Raw genomic sequence first — 22,500 nt, 5'->3', positions numbered from 1 at the left:
TCTTGAATTATAGTGACATTTGTAATGTAGGAAATGCGGCAACCAATTTGCGCACAGCAAGGCCCCACAAACAGCAATGAGATAATGACCAAATAATCTGTTTTAATGATGTTGATTGAGGAATAAATATTGTCCAGGACAGTGGGGGGAACTCCACTGCTCTTCTTTGAAATAGTGCCGTTCAATCTTTTACGTCTACCTGAGAGAGCAGACGAGCGTCTCAGTTTAACGTTTCATCTGAAAGAAAATTTGTCAAATATTAGCCCAGAAATTCCAGCCTCCCGGGTCCGTACGGAGTGTGTACAGACCCGGGAAGGCATTGCAAAAGCTGGTTTTCTGCGCACAATGCGCATGCAATGAAAACCGACTTTTCCGATCTGTCAAGCTGGAGTTTGACAGGTCTTTCATAACTCGGCAGCCAGGACATTCGCATGGACAAGATTGCGGTCTTTACCCATATCTTGCCGAGCAAATGTCCTGAAAACTCTTGCGCCTGATAAAAGCAGGCGCATAGCCTACTTTTACAGGCGTAAGAGTTTTAAAATGCACAAAAACATTTTAAAATAAAATTATAAAAACACATTTTATTGTTAAAAACCCTCCCCACTATGGTAGGTTTATTTTAAACCATAATTTAAAAAACATTTTTAAAAATTGGAAAAATATATTTTTTTATAATACATAAATAACTTTAATTAAAATTAATAAAAATATATGGAGCATTTTTTCTATTTTTTATTAGTGTTTTGGGTGTTTGGGGCAGGTTCTCATTCTTAATGGGAATTCCAACTTATGGAGTTCTCATTATTATGAATGAGAAATACTTTACCTGATTGGCTGCCCAGAGCCAGGTGACTGCAGCTCCAGCCCTGCGCACGTTCTGATGTGCATGCGCTGCGACGCGCAGTCAGTGGAGGCCACAGGACCGGGAACTCGCATGGACGCAGCAGCTTCAGGTAAGTGCACATCTTTTTAAAGTTTTTCCCTCGATCGCCTGCGGGAAGCAGCTGACCGGGATTTCTGGGCCGTTCTCTTCTTGTTCATTGATGTTCTGCAGGCCAAGTCAGAGGTTGTGGGTAAAGCTAGGATTTGAGGACATAATGTGGCTGACACCTTAGTGTAGTGCTGAGGCTGAACTCCAGGACATAGTCGATGTATTTACTGAGGCTTACGAAAGCATGGATCTTACGCTAAACATCCGTAAGACAAAGGTCCTCCACCAGCCTGTTCTCGCCTCACAGCACTGCCCCCCAGTCATCAAGATCCACGGCGCAGCCCTGGACAACGTGGACCATTTCCCATATCTCGGGAGCTCTTGTCAACAAAAGCAGACATTGATGATGAGATTCAACAGCGCCTCCAGTGCGCCAGTGCAGCCTTCGGCCGTCTGAGGAAAAGAGTGTTCGAAGACCAGGCCCTCAAATCTATCACCAAGCTCATGGTCTACAGGGCTGTAGTAATACCCGCCCTCCTGTACGGCTCCGAGACGTGGACCATGTACAGTAGACACCTCAAGTCACTGGAGAAATACCATCAACGATGTCTCCGCAAGATCCTACAAATCCCCTGACAGACGCACCAACATTAGCGTCCTCGACCAGGCCAACATCCCCAGCATTGAAGCACTGACCACAGTGATCAGCTTTGCTGGGCAGGCCACATTGTCCACATGCCAGACTCTCAAAGCAAACGCTCCACTCAGAACTCCTTCATGGCAAACGAACCAAAGGTGGGCAGAGAAAACGTTCCAAGGACACCCTCAAAGCCTCCCTGATAAAGTGCAACATCCCCATCGACACCTGGGAGTCCCTGGCCAAAGACCACCCTAAGTGAAGGAAGTGCATCCGGGAGGGCGCTGAGCACCTCAAGTCTCATCGTCGAGAGAATGCAGAAATCAAGCGCAGGCAACGGAAAGAGCATGCGGCAAATCTGCCCCACCTTCCCTGACCCTCAACGACTATCTATCCCACCTGTGACAGGGACTGTGGCTCTCGTATTGGACTGTTCAGCCACCTAAGGACTCATCTTAGGAGCGGAAGCAAGTCTTCCTCGATTCCGAGGGACTGCTTATGATGATGATGATTGCTGAGAATGTGTCGCATTGTTGGAGGCCCCGACCTTCAAATGAGATATGAAACTGATACAACAGAACAGGCAGGAGAATTAAAGGTCTCACAGCACTATTCAAAGAAGACCAGGAAGCTCTGACAAAAGGTCATAGACCTGACTCTGTTTCTTGTTCCACAGATGCTGCCTGACCTGCTGAGTATTTCCAGCATTTTCTGTTTTTATTACAGGAAGTTCTCACATGTTCTAGCCAATATTTATCCCTCAAACGCCACTGCTGAAAGCATGTTTAATGGTCATTTATTTCATTACTGTTTGTGGGACTTGCTGTGCACAAAATGGTAGTCTTATATAACAACAGTCACTGCAAACTAATTCATTCTATGGCTGACACTCCAGTACTGAGAGATTGCTGCACTATCAGAGGTGCCAAGTTTCAGATGACACATATAAATGCAAATCTTTCTTTTAGTTCTTTATGTGAAACACTTTGAGTTGTTTCTGAGGGAAGTGATCAGATGCTATGGAAACTTAAATCTTTTTTGTGTTCTGTTCAATGGAGTGAGAGAAGGAGGTGACAGTGATTGAGATGGACCAATCCTGCTATTCATAATGCTGATGGAAGTTGCCCGTTGATACAATAGGGACTGTTCTAATAGAGGTATTCACTACTGCTATGGATGTTGGGGTAGTTCTGCCTCCATAGCTTTCCCATTCAGGGAATTCTGATCTCTCACCTGAGTCTCCCATTGATGCAGGAGAGTCGGTCGGTCTGGCAGTTAAGTGAGAGCTACCCGTGTACAATCTATGCTCACTCCCAGTGACACCAGGTCAACTAATACCATTTAATGAGCCACAGGGGTTTTGCTTTTAAAACCTCTTGCAAAATGGCATCAGACAAGGAGAAAAAGGACAGGCAATCTCTCGCACCTCAAACATTTACATTTCAGCACCTCTACGTTTCAGGAGCATTTTTCATTTTCCCTCAGACATGGACAGAGTGCTCGACTGGAATATTAATCCAGGCTGACTGTTGCCACCTTATTTACGATCATTACACAAAGTCAAGCATACTTAGCTCAAATGACAGTGACATTTATCTAAGGCTGAGGAGATGGCCAAGGCCAAACAGTCAATTCCAGCAAAATACACATCTGATCCCAGCAGAGATATTCAAAATACTAAGCTCCTTCTTCACTCCATTGTATAAAGTGTTAGTGCACCAATCTTCTGCAATATATCAAATCTGAGCCCCGCAATTAGACTCCAGTCTGTAACTCACTCCCAGGTATCCATTATATGCTACACAGTGTACTGTATTTTTAAATGAGCCATACAATATTTAATATTTTCCATTGTTTAGTATGTTACGCAGTATTTAATATTCTCCATCGTTTACATAGAAAAATAGAAACATAGAAAATAGGTGCAGGAGTAGGCCATTCAGCCCTTCGAGCCTGCACCATCATTCAATATGATCACGGCTGATCATGCAACTTCAGTACCCCATTCCTGCTTTCTCTCCATACCCCTTGATCCCTTTAGCATTAAGGGCCACATCTAACTCCCTTTTGAATATATCTAATGAACTGGCCTCAACAACTTACTGTGGTAGAGAATTCCACAGGTTCACAACACTCTGAGTGAAGAAGTTTCTCCACATCTCGGGCCTAAATGGCTTACCCCTTATCCTTAGACTGTGACCCCTAGTTCGGGACTTCCCCAATATCGGGAATATTCTTCCTGCATCTAACCTGTCCAATCCCGTCAGAATTTTATACGTTTCTATGAGATCTCCTCTCATTCTTCTAAATTCCAGTGAATATAAGCCTAGTCGATCCAGTCTTTCTTCGTATGTCAGTCCTGCCATCCTGGGAATCAGTCTGGTGAACCTTCACTGCACTCCCTCAATAGCAAGAATATCCTTCCTCAGATTAGGAGACCAAAACAGTACACAATATTCAAGGTGAGGCCTCACCAAGGCCCTGTACAACAGTAAGAAAGACCTCCCTGCTCCTATACATTAGTGGGAGTTGTGTACAGACCTCCCAACAGTAGTAGTGATGTTGGGGAGGGCATCAAACAGGAAATTAGGGGTGCATGCAATAAAGGTGCAGCAGTTATAATGGGTGACTTTAATATGCACATAGATTGGGCTAGCCAAACTGGAAGCAATACGGTGGAGGAGGATTTCCTGGAGTGCATAAGGGATGGTTTTCTAGACCAATATGTCGAGGAACCAACTAGAGGGGAGGCCATCTTAGACTGGGTGTTGTGTAATGAGAGAGGATTAATTAGCAATCTCATTGTGCGAGGCCCCTTGGTGAAGAGTGACCATAATATGGTGGAATTCTGCATTAGGATGGAGAATAAAACAGTTAATTCAGAGACCATGGTCCAGAACTTAAAAAAGGGTAACTTTGAAGGTATGAGGCGTGAATTGGCTAGGATAGATTGGCAAATGATACTTAAGGGGTGACTGTGGATGGGCAATGGCAGACATTTAGAGACCGCATGGATGAACTACAACAATTGTACATTCCTGTCTGGCGTAAAAATAAAAAAGGGAAGGTGGCTCAACCGTGGCTATCAAGCGAAATCAGGGATAATATTAAAGCCAAGGAAGTGGCATACAAATTGGCCAGAAATAGCAGCGAACCCGGGGACTGGGAAAAATTTAGAACTCAGCAGAGGAGGACAAAGGGTTTGATTAGGGCAGGGAAAATGGAGTACGAGAAGAAGCTTGCAGGGAACATTAAGGCGGATTGCAAAAGTTTCCATAGATATGTAAAGAGAAAAAGGTTAGTAAAGACAAACGTAGGTCCCCTGCAGTTAGAATCAGGGGAAGTCATAACGGGGAACAAAGAAATGGCAGACCAATTGAACAAGTACTTTGGTTCGGTATTCACTAAGGAGGACACAAACAACCTTCCGGATATAAAAGGGGTCAGAGGGTCTAGTAAGGAGGAGGAACTGAGGGAAATCTTTATTAGTCGGGAAATTGTGTTGGGGAAATTGATGGGATTGAAGGCCGATAAATCCCCAGGGCCTGATGGACTGCATCCCAGAGTACTTAAGGAGGTGGCCTTGGAAATAGCGGATGCATTGACAGTCATTTTCCAACATTCCATTGACTCTGGATCAGTTCCTATCGAGTGGAGGGTAGCCAATGTAACCCCATTTTTTAAAAAAGGAGGGAGAGAGAAAACAGGGAATTATAGACTGGTCAGCCTGACCTCAGTAGTGGGTAAAATGATGGAATCAATTATTAAGGATATCATAGCAGCGCATTTGGAAAAAGGTGACATGATAGGTTCAAGTCAGCATGGATTTGTGAAAGGGAAATCATGCTTGACAAATCTTCTGGAATTTTTTGAGGATGTTTCCAGTAAAGTGGACAAGGGAGAACCAGTTGATGTGGTATATTTGGACTTTCAGAAGGCTTTCGACAAGATCCCACACAAGAGATTAATGTGCAAAGTTAAAGCACATGGGATTGGGGGTAGTGTGCTGACGTGGATTGAGAACTGGTTGTCAGACAGGAAGCAAAGAGTAGGAGTAAATGGGTACTTTTCAGAATGGCAGGCAGTGACTAGTAGGGTACCGCAAGGTTCTGTGCTGGGGCCCCAGCTGTTTACATTGTACATTAATGATTTAGATGAGGGGATTAAATGTAGTATCTCCAAATTTGCGGATGACACTAAGTTGGGTGGCAGTGTGAGCTGCGAGGAGGATGCTATGAGGCTGCAGAGTGACTTGGATAGGTTAGGTGAGTGGGCAAATGCATGTCAGATGAAGTATAATGTGGATAAATGTGAGGTTATCCACTTTGGTGGTAAAAACAGAGAGACAGACTATTATCTGAATGGTGACAGATTAGGAAAAGGGGAGGTGCAACGAGACCTGGGTGTCATGGTACATCAGTCATTGAAGGTTGGCATGCAGGTACAGCAGGCGGTTAAGAAAGAAAATGGCATGTTGGCCTTCATAGCGAGGGGATTTGAGTACAGGGGCAGGGAGGTGTTGCTACAGTTGTACAGGGCCTTGGTGAGGCCACACCTGGAGTATTGTGTACAGTTTTGGTCTCCTAACTTGAGGAAGGACATTCTTGCTATTGAGGGAGTGCAGCGAAGATTCACCAGACTGATTCCCGGGATGGTGGGACTGATCTATCAAGAAAGACTGGATCAACTGGGCTTGTATTCACTGGAGTTCAGAAGAATGAGAGGGGACCTCATAGAAACGTTTAAAATTCTGACGGGTTTAGACAGGTTAGATGCAGGAAGAATGTTCCCAATGTTGGGGAAGTCCAGAACCAGGGGTCACAGTCTAAGGATAAGGGGTAAGCCATTTAGGACGAGATGAGGAGAAACTTCTTCACCCAGAGAGTGGTGAACCTGTGGAATTCTCTACCACAGAAAGTAGTTGAGGCCAATTCACTAAATATATTCAAAAGGGAGTTAGATGAAGTCCTTACTACTAGGGGGATCAAGGGGTATGGTGAGTAAGCAGGAATGGGGTACTGAAGTTGCATGTTCAGCCATGAACTCATTGAATGGCGGTGCAGGCTAGAAGGGCTGAATGGCCTACTCCTGCACCTATTTTCTATGTTTCTATGTTTCTATACTCAATCCTCTCGCTATGAAGGCCAACATGCCATTTGCCTTCTTCACCGCCTGCTGTACTTGCATGCCAACTTTCAATAGCTGTTAGTGTGTTATACAGTATTTAATACACTATGTACTGCATTGTACTATACATAATCTAATGTGAGGTGTGCAGCATAATAAACTGCATTGCGTGAGAGGAAGGTTAACACATATAAAAAGGGTTTCAAAGTATTTATTCCTCAGCCATTCATTTGTGCAGCTATCAGATCAGACTCAGATGTGACTCAGATGTCTGAACAGTGCATGCATAAAATGGATAGTTTCTTCTTCTTGTATTTATCCTGGGCTGCGCACAAACAATTTTCTCTGACACTGAACTATTGTACAGGCCCATTTCCTAGCCTTTGATTGAATGTGTAATTCAGATAGTAAGTATGTGCAGCAAAGAGGGTTAAACACAAACAGTTAGACATGGCATAGGCTGTAAATTAAGCTCTTTAAATATTAACATGATTGACAAACTCAGATTGAATTCCTTTGTCTGCTATGTGAACTAGATTAATGCTGTTGCTTCCATTCTCTTATTCCTCTTGAATTTAAATTTGTTATTTTTCTCACTCGGTCACTTACTTGCATTGCAAGTATTACACGACTATAAATTATTTTTAAAACTGGCATCTCACAAAGAGAACAAAACTGGGGAGCATTCTGTTACCCTCGGTTATGCTGACACCGTTATTATCCTCGTTCACCTCTAGTTTCCGACCTCTCCATCCTGGCCAATATTCATCCCTCAATCAACATAACAAAAACAGATTAGCTGGTCATTATCACATTGCTGTTTGTGGGAGCTTGTTGTGTGCTAATTGGCTATCGCGTTTCCCACATTACAACAGTGATTACACTTCAAAAAGTACCTCATTGGCTGTAAAGCACTTTGAGACGTCCGGTGGTCGTGAAAGGTGCTATATAAATACAAGACCTTCTTTATCTCTCTCTCCATCCCGACCTTTCCTCTCGCTCTTTTTCAATACCATTATGCTCCTTTGAACTTTCTTCACTTCTTCCTTGCAAAGATATATATCGAGGCTTTATAGAGGCTTTCAACACTCAGGACCTCCCAAAGCACTTAACAGCCAATTAAATACTCTTTGAAGTATAGTCACGGCTGTAATATATGAAACGTGGCAGCCAATTTGCGCATAGGAAGCTCCCACATACAGCAATATGGTTCTGACCAGATAAACTGTTTTTAGTGATGTTGGTTGAAAAGTAAATATTGGACAACTTCCCTGCTCTTCTTCAAAATGTTTAATGACCCTTCTGAAAGGTGGCACCTCTGACAGTGCAGCACTTCCTCAGTACTGCACTGGAGTGTCAGCCTAGATTTTGTGCTCAAGTCTCTGGAGTGGGACTTGAACCGACAGCCATCTGACTTTGAGGAAAGAGTGCTACCCACTGAACCATGGCTGGCACCTTAAGTGCCAGAGGACTATGTTGCTGAATGAACAGTGAAATTGGCCCTATATAATCCAAACTGGTTACCCCATGTGCTGACAGTGTGCCAAATCCTCTCATTCCAGACACACTTGCTGCAAAACACACTGACTGTGACAGATCAGCTCGGAAGGTAAACTGTACGTGAGTGTGCTCACCACGCGCAGTCCCAGTTAGTCTGAACAGGATCTGAGTTGGCAGGCTTTATCTATTCCTGCAAGCCTAGTTTTATGACCTACTTGCCAAGCACTCCGTTAGCAGTATGTAGATCTACCCCTCTCTGGAGACAGAAAGAAAGACACACAAACAGAAAGAGAGAACACACACACACAGACAAGGGCACTGAAAGAATCAGAGAGAGACACAGAAAGGGACAAAGTAAGACTATGGACGAGACAGAAAGAAAGACACAGAAAGAGACAGAAACGCAAGTGGGAAAATTCTGTTGCGCCCCGTTTGGGGGAGGTAACATCCGCGAGGCAGGACTTTTTGCGGCAGGCACGGAAGTTCCGACCTGCTGACGAAATTGGGGTTCCTTGAAATATTGGTTCAGAAAACCATCCCTAATACACTCCAGGAAATCCTCCTCCACTGTATTGCTACCAGTTTGGTTAGCCCAATCAATATGTAGATTAAAGTCGCCCATGATAACTGCTGTACCTTTATTGCACACATCCCTAATTTCTTGTTTGATGCTGTCCCCAACCTCACTACTACTGTTTGGTGGTCTGTACACAACTCCCACTAGCGTTTTCTGCCCTTTGGCATTCCGCAGCTCTTCCACACCGATTCCACATCATCCAGGCTAATGTCCCTTCTTACTATTGCATTAATGTCCTCTTTTACCAGCAACGCCACCCCACCTCCTTTTCCTCTCTGTCTATCCTTCCTAAATGTTGAATACCCCTGGATGTTGAGTTCCCAGCCTTGGTCACCCTGGAGCCATGTCTCCATGATGCCAATTACATCATATCCGTTAACTGCTATCTGCGCAGTTAATTCATCCACCTTATTCCGAATACTTCTCACATTGAGGCACAGAGCCTTCAGGCTTGTCTTTTTAACACACTTTGCTCCTTTAGAATTTTGCTGTCATGTGGCCCTTTTTTTTTTTGCCTTGGGTTTCTTTGCCCTCCACTTTTACTATTCTCCTTTCTATCTTTTGCTTCTGCCTCCATTTTATTTCCCTCTGTCTCCCTGGATAGGTTCCCATCCCCATGCCATGTTAGTTTAACTCCTCCCCAACAGCACTAGCAAACACTCCCCGTAGGACATTGGTTCCGGTCCTGCCCAGGTGCAGGCCATCTGGTTTGTACTGGTCCCACCTCCCCCAGAACCGGTTCCAAAGTTCCAGGAATTTGAATCCCTCCCTTCTGCACCGCTCCTCAAGCCACGTATTCATCTGAGCTATCCTGCGATTCCTACTCTGACTAGCACATGACAGTGGTAGCAATCCGGAGATTACTACTTTTGAGGTCCTACATTTAAATTTAGTTCCTAGCTCCCTAAATTCGTCTCGTAGGACCTCATCCCATTTTTTACCTATATCGTTGGTACCTATATGCACCACGACAGCTGGCTGTTCACCCTCCCTTTTCAGAATGTCCTGCACCCGTTCCTTGACCCTTGCACCAGGGAGGCAACATACTACCCTTCTCCTCCAATAACCTAATTTGTCTTTTACAGTTCAGCCAGCAGCGCGTCCCAAGGCAAGACCACAGAGGCCAGAAGGTGGGGACACGGGGCCGGACTCGGCAGACGATCCTACATCTGGTGCTAAGGTGGTCCGATTCTCACCAGTCAATCAGCTGGGTCTGTTCTCAACAGATGAGAGCGCAGACTTTGAGGAGTCTGCGCTGCCAGGTTCCAGAAGGCATTCCACCCCAAGGCCATCTAGTGCTCCTCAAACCATTCCCACCTCCACTCTGGAGGTACCAGGCCCAAGCTCCTCACCACAGGGCACCCTATTTGTCCCCAGGACGGCGCCAACCCGCGGAGATTTTGTGGAAGCGGCAGGTCTGGTCCACGCACGCCAGATGAGAGCACAGAGGTGGTAGAGTTGGCCAGGAGGACTGTAGACATAGGAGAAAAATCCTAAATGCGTTGGGGGGCATATCCCGACAGCTGGCCAGCATCTCCGGCACCATGATGGAGTACGTTCCGCGGATGGTGGAGGCCCTGGAGGTGATAGCCAGGAACAGTCATGGCACAGACCTCCGTGGTCCCGGAGCTCTGCACTCCACCCCTAGGTTCAGCACCCCCAATGCCAACCACAGATGAGAGGCAGGACCAAGATCCTACTTCTGGATCCGAGAACGTTCCCACCTCGGTATCCCACGCTCTCGTATCCGTGCAACCACCGGCTCTGCCTTCATCCCCTCCCAATGGGGCAGTGCCTGAGGAGCGCCTCAGCCAGGCGGCATGGAGCGAGGAGGGGAAGGGGTAGAGGTGGGGAGAAGAAGGGGAGAGGGGAAGGAAAGTGAGGTGCATGTCCGCAGGTGATGGCTGTGTTATATCTCCATCTGGGTGTATGCAATTTGCTGTAATGTATGGGGGGAGGGGGGCACCCTCCTGTTTTGCATTTGTATTCTGTGTTGCTGGACATGTTCACCATTTGATTGATGTCACTGTTCGAAAAAGTGAGGTGGGGTGGGGTGCTTTTGCCCATGATATTTATGAATTCCGACCAATGGTCGTATTAAAGTATTTTTTATTCAACATAACTTTGTTGCGCATTTTCTCAGATAGCTGGAGCGTTACACACTGGTGATTCCTTAACATGAAAGGGTATAATTACACTTAAATTGAATCAACTTTAACTGCCACCAAGGCGATGCCCACCATTGATGTCTGAGCTGCACACACACAGCAGTGTGTCAGCTTTGTCATTAAAAGCAACATTCTTTCAGGCAAATCGCTTATTTATGAGCTCCTGACGTAAGAGTCCTGCATCTATGTAGCCACCACAGGCCCTTTCCTGTGATCTGGAGGGGGCCGTGGGCATGGTTGCATAGCCAGCCTGATTGTCTGGCCCTAGTTCAGCGTCCAGCCCCTCTTCCTCCGCTTCCTCTCCCTCCTGAGGTGGACCATCAGTCCCTTCTGGCAATTCTTGTCCCCTCCTGATAGCCAGGTTGTGCAGCATGGAGCACACAACCACAAATTGAGCTACTTGCTCAGGGTTGTATGGTAGCTCCCTTCCTAAATGCTCCAGGCATCTAAAGTGCTGCTTAAGCACAGTAATTGTTTGCTGGACCACATTGCATGTGGCTCTGTGGCTCTCATTGTATTGCTTCTCGGCCTCGGTGTGGGTGTCACGCAGGAGGGTCATGAGCGAAGTAGCTAGGCCATATCGTTTGTCACCAAGCATCCAGCATTGCCCTTCCGTAAATACTAGGGGACCAAGGGTCGAGCGAAAAAGAAGAACTGAAGGAAATCCTTATTAGGCGGGAAATTGTGTTAGGGAAATTGATGGAATTGAAGGCCGATAAATCCCCGGGGCCTGAGAGTATGCATCTCAGAGTACTTAAGGAAGTGGCACGAGAAATAGTGGATGCATTAGTGATCATTTTACACCAGTCTATCGACTCTGGATCTGTTCCTATGGATTAGAGGGTAGCTAATGTAACACCACTTTATAAAAAAAGAGGGAGAGAGAAAAAGGGTAATTATAGACCGATTAGCTTGACATCAGTAGTGGGGAAAAAGTTGGAATCACTAATTAAAGATGAAATAGCAGCGCATTTGGAAAGCAGTGACAGGATCAGTCCAAGTCAGCATGGATTTATGAAAGGGAAATCATGCTTGACAAATCTTCTGGAATTTTTTGAGGATGTAACTAGTAGAGTGCACAAGAGAGAACCAGTGGATGTGGTGTATTTGGACTTTCAAAAGGCTTTTGACAAGGTCCCACACAGGAGATTGGTGTGCAAAATTAAAGCACATGGTATTGGGGGTAATGTACTGACGTGGATAGAGAACTGGTTGGCAGACAGGAAGCAGAGAGTCGGGATAAACGAGTCCTTTTCAGAATGGCAGGCAGTGACTAGTGGGGTGTCGCAGGGCTCAGTGCTGGAACCCCAGCTATTTACAATATAATTTAATTATTTAGATGAAGGAATTGAGTGTAATATCTCCAAGTTTGCAAATGACACTAAGCTGGCTGGCGGTGTGAGTTGTGAGGAGGATGCTAAGAGGCTATAGGGTGACTTGGACAGGTTAGGTGAGTGGGTAAACACATGGCAGATGCAGTATAATGTGGATAAATATAAGGTTATCCACTTTGGTGGCAGAAACACAAAGGCAGAATATTATCTGAATGGCAGCAGATTAGGAAAAGGTGAGGTGCAACGAAACCTGGGTGTCATGGTACATCAGTCATTGAAATTTGGCATGCAGGTAAAGCAGGCGGTGAAGAAGGCAAATGGCATGTTGGCCTTCATAGCTAGGGGATTTGAGTATCGGAGCAGGGAGGTTTTACTGCAGTTGTACAGGGCCTTAGTGAAGCCTCACCTGGAATATTGTGTTCAGTTTTGGTCTCCTAATCTGAGGAAGGACGTTCTTGCTATTGAGGGAGTGCAGTGAAGGTTCACCAGACTGATTCCCGGGATGACAGGACTGACATTTGAGAAGAGACTGGATCAACAGGGCATGTATTCACTGGAGTTTAGAAGGATGAGAGGGGATCACATAGAAATGTACAAAATTCTGACGGGACTGGACAGGTTAGATGCAGGAAGAATGTTCCCGATGTTGGGGAAGTCCAGAACCAGGGGACATAGCCTAAGGCTAAGGAGCATTTAGGACTGAGATGAGAAGAAACTTCTTCACTCAGAGAGTTGTTAATCTGTGGAATTCCCTACCGCAGGGAGTTATTGATGCCAGTTCATTGGATATATTCAATAGGGAGTTAGATATGGCCCTTACGGCTAAAAGAGATCAAGGGGTATGGAGAGAAAGCAGGAAAGGGGTACTGAGGTGAATGATCAGCCATGATCTTATTGAATGGTGGTACGGGCTCGAAGGGTCAAATGGCCTGCTCCTGCACCTATTTTCTATGTTTCTATGTTATGGCTGACTGGTAAACATAAGAACATGGCTGATCTGATCATGGACTCAGGTCCATTTCCCTGCCCACTCGCCATAACCTCTTATTCCCTTAACGTTTACGAAACTGTCTATTTCTGTCTTACATTTCTTCTATGTCCCAGCTTCCACAGCTCTTCGAGGCAGCGAATTCCCCAGATCGACAACCCTCTGAGAAAATAAATTTCTCCTCATCTCAGTTTTAAATGGGTAGCCCCTTATTTTAAGATTGTGCCCTCTAGTTCTAGTCTCCCCTATCAGTGGAAACATCCTCTCTGCATCCACCTTGTCAAGCCCCTTCATAATCTTATATGTTTCAATAAGATCACCTCTCATTCTTCTGAATTCCAATGAGTAGAGGCCCAACCTACTCAACCTTTCCTCATAAGTCAACTCACTCATCCCCAGAATCAACCGAGTGAACCTTCTCTGAACTGCCTCCATAGCATCTATATACTTTCGTAAATATGGGAACCAAAACTGCATGCAGTATTCCAGGTGTGGCCTCACCAACACCCTGTACAACTGTAGCAAGACTTCCCTGCTTTTATACTCCGTCCCCTTTGCAATAAAGGCCAAGATTCCATTGGCCTTGCTGATCACTTGCTGTACCTGCATACTAACCTTTTGTGTTTCATGCACATGTACCCCCAGGTCCCGCCTATAGAGTATGGAGAAAGAGTCAGACTGAACACTTTGAGCTCAAAGTAAAATGTGACCTTAGTCTTTTATTGCAGGTCTCCAGAGTGCCTCTCCAACCTGTGAAGCCTTCTTAAATACCTGTGCTCCCAAGGGATTATGAGATCCCTTGGGACTCCAGGGGATCAGCCTTCTGGTGGCTTTACAGTGTAAATACAAGTCCAGATTCATAACAACATTCTCCCCTAAAGTCAATAGTGTAACTATTTACAATGTGAGTCAATCTGGGGCCCTTCTTGCCCTGGTTGATCATCTTGGTGTGAAAGCTGGTGTTGTTGAGTCATTTGTTGGGCCCTCGCTGGGCTCCTGTGCAGCTGGCCTGGCTGGGCTGCCTGGTGTGTTGGGCCTTGCAGGGCTGCTGTGGATGATGGGTTCTGCTTCGTGGTCAACCGTGGTGTCAGTTGCCATTGGTGTGTGTGTTGGGGGATCAAAACAGGTAGGGTCCAAGGTGGGTTGCTCAGGGTAGTCCGTGAATCTGAGTTTGATTTGGTCCAAGTGTTTCCGGTAATGAGTCCATTTGAAAGTTTCATCCAAAACACCCTGCTCCCTTCTTTGGCCATGACAGTGCCGGGAAGTCATTTGGGACCTTGCCCATAATTCAATACGAATACAGGATCATTGACTTCAATCTCGCGTGACACATTGGCGCAATCATGCTATGCACTTTGTTGAAGCTGCCTGCTCTCTACCTGTTCATGTAGATCAGCGTGAACTAATGAGAGCCTTGTCCTAAGTACTGTTTTCATGAGCAGTTCAGCAGGTGGGATCCCAGTGAGTGAGTATGGTCTCATGCGCTAGCTAAGCAGGACTCAGGCTAGGCGAGTCTGCAGTGAGCCTTCAGTTACCCTCTTCAAGCCTTGCTTGATAGTTTGCACTGCTCTCTCTGCCTGACCATTGGACGCTGTTTAAACGGGGCAGATGTGATATGTTTGAACCCGTTACGGGTCATAAATTCTCTGAATTCAGTACTGGTAAAACATGCCCGTTGTCGCTCACCAGGACATCGGGTAAGCCATGTGTGGCAAACATGGCCCGCAGGCTTTCAGTGGTGGCAGCGGACGTGCTAGCCGACATTATCACACATTCAATCCCCTTGGAGTATGCGTCTACAACCACAAGGAACATTTTACCCAAGAACGGGCCTGCATAGTCGATGTGTACGCTAGACCATGGTTTGGAGGGCCAAGACCATAAACTTAGCGGCGCCTCCCTGGGTACATTGCTTAACTGCGAGCATGTAATACATCTGTGAATGCAGGACTCTAAGTCCGCATCGATACCGGGCCACCACACGTGGGATCTGGCTATCGCTTTCATCGTTACGATGTCTGGGTGGGTACTGTAGAGGTCATTGATGAAGGTGTCTCTGCACTTCTTGGGGACCACTACTCGATTGCCCCACAGAAGGCAGTCTGCCTGTATAGACATTTCATCTTTGTGCCGCTGGAACGGCTTTATCTCTTCCTGCATTTCCACTGGGACACTGGACCAGCTCCCGAGAAGCACACAGCTTTTGACTAGAGATAAGGGGTCCTGGCTTGTTCAGGTTTTGATCTGCCGGGCAGTGATGGGTGATTGCTCACTCTCAAATGCTTCCATAAACCATGGCTAGATCTGCGGGCTGCGCCATTTCCAACCCCGTGGTGGGCAATGGCAGCCTACTGAGAGCATCGGCGCAGTTTTCTGTGCCTGGCCTGTGGCGGGTGGCATAGTTGTATTCATGAGTGAGTGCCCATCTCCGGATGCGGGCCGAGGCATTGGTACTTATCCCTTTGCTCTCGGAAAACAGGGATATAAGTGGCTTATGGTCAGTTTCCAATTTGAATTTTAGCCCAAACAGGTATTGATGCATTTTCTTTACCCCATAGACTCACGCTAACGCTTCTTTCTCAATCATGCTGTAGACTCTCTCGGCCTTAGACAGATTCCTGGATGTATAAGCAACCGATTGCAGTTTCCCAGATTCATCAGCTTGTTGCAATACACACCCGGCGCCATATGACGATGCATCACATGCTAGTACCAAACGCTTACATGGATCATACAACACAAGCAATTTGTTTGAGCATAACAATTTTCTCGCTTTTGCAAAGGCATTTTCTTGGCTTTTGCCCCAAACCCATTCACCCCCTTTTCATAGTAAGACATGCAGTGGTTCTAGCAGGGTGCTGAGACCCGGTGAGAAGTTACCAAAGTAGTTCAAGAGTCCCAGGAACGACCGCAGCTCCGTCACGTTCTGTGGCCTCGGTGCGTTCTCGATTGCCTCCGTCTTCGCGTTGGTGGGCCTGATGCCGTCCGCCACAATCCTCCTTCCCAAGAACTTCACTTCAGGCGCCAGGAAAACGCACTTCGAGCATTTTAACCTGAGCCCCACGCAGTTGAGCTGACTAAGAACCTCCTCCAGTTTCTGCAGATGCTCGACCGTGTTCCGACCTGTGACCAAGATGTCGTCCTGGAAGACCACGGTGTGCGGGACCGACTTCAGTAAACTTTCTATGTTTCTCTGGAATATCGCCGCCACTGATCGGAGTCCAAATTGGCATCTGTTATAAACAAAAAGACCTTTGTGCGTGTTGATGCAGGTGAGGTCCTTCGATGATTCCTCCAGTTCCTGAGTCATGTAGGCTGAGGTCAGATCCAGCTTCGTGAACGTCTTTCCTCCCGCCAGCGTTGCAAACAGGTCGTCAGCTTTTGGAAGTGGGTATTGGTCCTGCAGGGAGAAACGATTGATAGTTACTTTGTAATCGCCACAGATTCTGACGGGGTACTGTCTCCCCTGAGGACTGGGACAATAGGACTGGCCCACTCGCTGAACTTGATCGGTGAGATGATGCCTTCTCTTTGTAGCCGGTTGAGCTCGATTTCTCCCCTTTCTCTCATCATGTACGGTACTTCCCTTGCCTTGTGATGATGGGTCGCGCCCCCGGAATTAGGTGGATCTGCACATTTGCTCCTTGGAATTTTCCGATGCCTGGATCGAACAGCGAAGAAAATTTGTTTAAGACCTGTGCACATGAAGTGTCGTCAGCGGGCAATAGCGCTCGGATGTTGTCCCAGTTCCAGTGTATCTTTCCCAGCCAGCTCCTGCCGAGCAGCGTGAGACCATCGCCCAGTACCACCCAGAGTGGTAGCTTGTGCACCGCTCCATCGTAGGAGACCTTTACGGTAGCACTGCCGATTACAGGAATCAGTTCTTTCGTGTAAGTTCTTAGTTTCATGCGAATTGGAGTTAAGACTGGCCTTGAGTCCTTGTTGTACAACATTTCGAAATTCTTTTTGCCCATGATGGACTGGCTCATGCCTGTGTCCAGTTCCATTGACAGCGGAAGTCCATTTAGTTCAACCTTAAGCATTATCGGGGGACAATTCGTGGTGAATGTGTGCACCCCATGTACCTCTGCCTCCTCTATCAGAGGTTCTGTTTCATCGTGATCCTCCGTGGATCTGTCCTCCTCTGCAACGTGGTGGTTTGCAGGTTTAGCAGGCCTAGCAGCTCACCTGCACACTCGTTGGAGGTGTCCCATTGTTCCACAGCCCTTGCAAATGTATCCTTTGAATCGGCATGAATGGAAATGATAATCAGCCCTACATCGCCAAAAAGGTGTTAATGGCCTTGCATTCATCACCCTTGATGGTGGCCTCTGAGACATCTGCGGACGTGTAGCTGCAGGTATGTGTGACCTGCCCTGTCTGTTACGAATCGAAAACAACATCACTTTGTTCACAGTACTTGTAGCAGCACTTGTGTGCTGAGAGATTTGCTTAGTATTGTCACTAGTGGCAATGAACACCTGGACTATCGCTCTGGCCTTACTCAAGGTTTGGGTCTCTACAGTCAAAAGTTTGCGAAGTATGGTTTCGTGGCCAATGCCAAGTATGAAAAGGTCTCTGAGCATGTGCTCCAAATGTCCTTCAAATTCGCAATGTCCTGCAAGGCGTCTTATCTCGGCAACATAACTAGCCACTGGCCTTCATAGTGAGGGGATTTGAGTACAGGGGCAGGGAGGTGTTGCTACAGTTGTACAGGGCCTTGGTGAGGCCACACCTGGAGTATTGTGTACAGTTTTGGTCTCCTAACTTGAGGAAGGACATTCTTGCTATTGAGGGAGTGCAGCGAAGGTTCACCAGACTGATTCCCGGGATGGTGGGACTGACCTATCAAGAAAGACTGGATCAACTGGGCTTGTATTCACTGGAGTTCAGAAGAATGAGAGGGGACCTCATAGAAACGTTTAAAATTCTGCCGGGTTTAGACAGGTTGGATGCAGGAAGAATGTTCCCAATGTTGGGGAAGTCCAGAACCAGGGGTCACAGTCTAAGGATAAGGGGTAAGCCATTTAGGACCGAGATGAGGAGAAACTTGTTCACTCAGAGAGTGGTAAACCTGTGGAATTCTCTACCACAGAAAGTAGTTGAGGCCAATTCACTAATTATATTCAAAAAGGAGTTAGATGAAGTCCTTACTACTAGGGGGATCATGGGGTATGGCGAGAAAGCAGGAAGGGGGTACTGAATTTGCATGTTCAGCCATGAACTCATTGAATGGTGGTGCAGGCTAGAAGGGCTGAATGGCCTACTCCTGCACCTATTTTCTATGTTTCTATGTTTCTAACTGCAGCGACCGTGGGCGCGCAGGCTGGGATATTGCGGTTGAGGACCCGGTAGTCCACAGTGGCTCTCCACAAATTGTCCGATTTCCTAACCAGCCAAGTGGTGAGTTCACATGGGTGGCTATCGGCCGCAACACTCCCTGTGTGACTAGGGAACCCAGGGCAATCTCCAGGTCTGCCTCCGCCTCCCGAGGGAAATTGTACTGTTTTTGGGGCTTGGCCATGGGATCCCCATCTACGTTAACCTCGACCCCTGTTACCCTTCACAATCATACTTGTGGGTGGCGAATGCACTGTGATTTGCCCGCACAAAAACCTGATACTCTCTGGGGGTACTGCTTACCAGTAACTCGAGATCATAGCCTTCTTTTGACTTTACCGTGCATAGGGTCCCTTTGCCTTGTATCCCCGGGATCACTACAACTTCTTTCTCTTACCCCGTGCACACCGCTCCCCATAGACAATGATTTCTAAGATCCACTAGGATCTTGTGGCCAATAATGAAATCTGCGCCTAGGATTCCTGTTCCCTCTTTCTCCCACTTCATTAGGACACATGTCCACTTGGTATGGAGTGTTCCTAAGTCAATTGATAGTGGAGTGGAGAATGAGCCAGCCTGCTCGTTACCTGTGAACACTACCAAGAAATACGGGACTCCGTTCGACAGAGGTGAGTGGTTGGGTTATCTGCATAGACGACAGTGCTGGAAGCACCAGTGTCTAGCAGATAGGTCCCTTTAACCCTCTCCACCTCCATCTTCACGCAAGACCGTTTCCACTCATCATATTGTAAAGGGCACAGGTATACAGGCTGTGCTGGCTCTAGTCATGGATCAGGATTAGGTGGGGCAGATGGGGTTGCGCCGGTGGCTACAGCTACCTTCCCTGAGCCCATTATCATAGTTCGGAGCGCGGCCACAATCTCATCGAAACTGCCAGAGGGATTGTGTGCCACAGGTCTGGATTTTTGAGCCGGGACTCTTGAACCTTTTGTGGCAGGGGAATCCTTTAAGGGTAGGGATTCCTTTCTTGCCCTATCTTTCCAAGGATTTCAGCAATCCTTGCGCCAATGTCCACTTTTTCCGCACCTATAACACGTACTCTTTGAGTCGGAAGAGCTCCCTGGTGCCATTCTCTCCTGGAATTACTGGGTTGGATCTCGTGGGCCTTTCCTTTTTGTGGGGCCTCAATTGTCCCTCTGCCGATGCAGTAAGCCAGGGTTAACTGTCTAACCACTGACTGCTCGGTAACGGTGGGGTCTCTGGGGTGGAACCACAGCTCAGCTTTAGCCTTTACTCGTAGCAGGCAGTTAGCCACTAGGCTGTGAAGCCAGCGAGCTGTTGGTTCCTGGTCCAGGTGTTCCCGGTCGAGATCTCCTCCACATGCTCTCTCGTAGACGGGCCACAGCCTGTCTATGAAAGCTTGTGGAGTTTCGCCTGCCTGTTGCAGGGTTTTCTCGACCCGGGAAAACGGACTTCCATCATTTAGGCCCAGAACCTCTAACACCTCTTCTTGGATCGCAGCGTATGTGCTCTGCCCCTTCTTGCTATCTGCAGAGAGGGCCTGTTATACCCTGCGATCCAAGGAGAAAAGTAGCATTTTAGCCTGCTAGGCCTCATCGCAGCCGTTTATACCGGCTGCCTGCTCTATGTTCATAAAATGCACCGAGGGGTCCCCTTGAGGGGTTAACTTTTCTAAATGAGCTACCATTACCCGGAGCTGCTGGGTTCCATGGGGAATTACAAATTGGCTCTCCAGGGCCCCTTGTCCCTGACCACCGTTGCCGGCACCATACTTTTGTTGTCGGGTCGGGCACATCAGCCCCGGTCCTGACACCCCTTGTATTTCCCCGGTGCCGCGCTCTCTCTGTACTGCCAGGCTTAACCTCGGTAGGGCTACAGGCGGTGTTTGGACACCCCTTTCTGCCACTCTATCCCTTTCCCCCTCGACTCCCCCTTGCTCCTGCACATCTCCCTTAGGAGCGCTTGGGCTTATCAGACATACCATCCCCTTAGCATTAGATAGGGCCTGGGTTAAACTTTTTATCTTGGCCTCACAGGGCCCGTGATCCTCCACCCCAAAGCCCTTGCTACTGGCTACTTTATAGGCTGCCTGCACATCCCGTATCCTCTCCTCCTGTTCTCTTATTACTTTTGTAAGGCAGGCATTTTCCTCCCGCAGCACCAGCTCATTCCCCTTTGCCTCTGTTACTTGGCAATGGAAATAGTCCTGCTTATTCCTGTGGGTCTCCTCTAGCTGTAATCTGCTGTGCTTTTGTTTAGTTAATTCCTCAAACATTTTCTCCATAGCCCTTATGGCTGAGTGCTCTTCGGATTCCTAAAGCACTGCTACCAATTTCTTGACCTTCCTATCCAGCAACTGGATCTGTCTTTGGTAGCAGACCAACCAAATAGCTTTCTCTATTGACCTTTTATGGTCCTTGCTCTCGGTCCATTTAGCAGCTGCGTCCACTGGACGCTCAGCCTGTAACAGGCGTATGACCCACTTTTTGGCAATATTTACTTTCTTAAATACATATTCGGAGATTCTTTCCTCCATTTTTGTTCTTTCCACCAGAACCGAGTCGACATCCTCACATCCTTTGTACCAAGCTCCTACCTGGCTTGCCATTATGTAGGGGTTGGTGGGTTTGTCACCCTTTTCTGACCTTGACAGTTCAAATCGTCCCACTCCCTGGTTCTAGGGCTTGGAATTATTTAGGGGATGTGATAGATATAGACAGACAAATGTTTGGTGCAAGAACAAATATTTTATTTAGAAAATAGCACACCACACTAATTAACTTAATAGCATATAACAAAATGTACAGAAAAAGGGGGAAAACGTATACGCAACTGGTACAGAGGTTATGCAGTGAAAAAAAAACACCTCCCACCACTACACTATCTAAGTTAGGCTCTGAAATTGCAGGGACTATGCTCACCAAAGGATTTCTCCACAGTTTAGACCAGTTGCACACTGCTTTCTCTCTCCTCAATCTTGTGGATTCTTTGGCTGGTGTCTTCGGTATTAGCACTGGTCGACGTTTTGATGATAAATAAGTTTTTTCCTTGAGTCAGCGCTGGATGATTGTTGGTTTTTCAGTGACTCCGAGGCTTCTTGTTAGGTTCTTCTTGTTGCGTTGCTGTAACCTCGTGTGGCAAGTTAGATGTTTCAAAAGCCAGAGTCAAAGAGCCCAGAGTCCAGGGCCCCAAATTTCGGGCCGCACCGAAAACGGCGCAGCCCCGAACTGGACGCCTGTTCTTCGCGCCTAAAAGTGCGCAGGAAAAAAACTGCGAGATTCTCCGGCTCCTCGGAGCTCGAACTCAGCTTGGCGCGGCTCGCACATCACAGCGGGGGGGCGGAGTCAGACACTCGCTCCGATTCTCTAAGCAGTGGGGGGGCGGGTCTAATTCAAATGAGCCAACGTCGTGCTGGCAACCCTGCGTGTGCGCGTTGGAGCGTGTGCGCATGCGCAGTGTGAAACAAACATTGGCACTTGGCCATTTTTAAAGGGACTGGAGAAAAAGTGAAGATTTGTCTCTTGGACTCCTGGAAAGGCTTGTAATTTAACTTTTGTGATACTTTTGTGTGAGGGGAAGTGCTTTTAGCAACACTGTTGAATAAATCACCTGCTGAAATCAGTGAGTTCAGCTTTTCACTGCTAACCTTGCAGAACCGGTGCTGCATTGGTGCATGCAAATTAAAGACTGTGTGTTTTGAGAAATAAGAGTGCCAATTCAACTTTGCAATGGATCAACGTCCACCAAGAACAAAGAATTTCTTGCATGAGGAAGTAGAGATATTAGTCAACGTAATTGAGCAGAGATGGCAGGAGCTGGATACCAGCAACAGAGGTCGCATAAAAGTGCCACCAAAAGAAATGAAGAAACGCTGGAACCTAGTTGCAGAAGATTACTGCGCAGTGGTGCATAC

The sequence above is a fragment of the Pristiophorus japonicus genome, chromosome 3, assembly GCF_044704955.1.
Source record: "Pristiophorus japonicus isolate sPriJap1 chromosome 3, sPriJap1.hap1, whole genome shotgun sequence".
NCBI lineage: Eukaryota > Metazoa > Chordata > Chondrichthyes > Pristiophoridae > Pristiophorus > Pristiophorus japonicus.
This window is presented reverse-complemented; position numbering follows the sequence as displayed.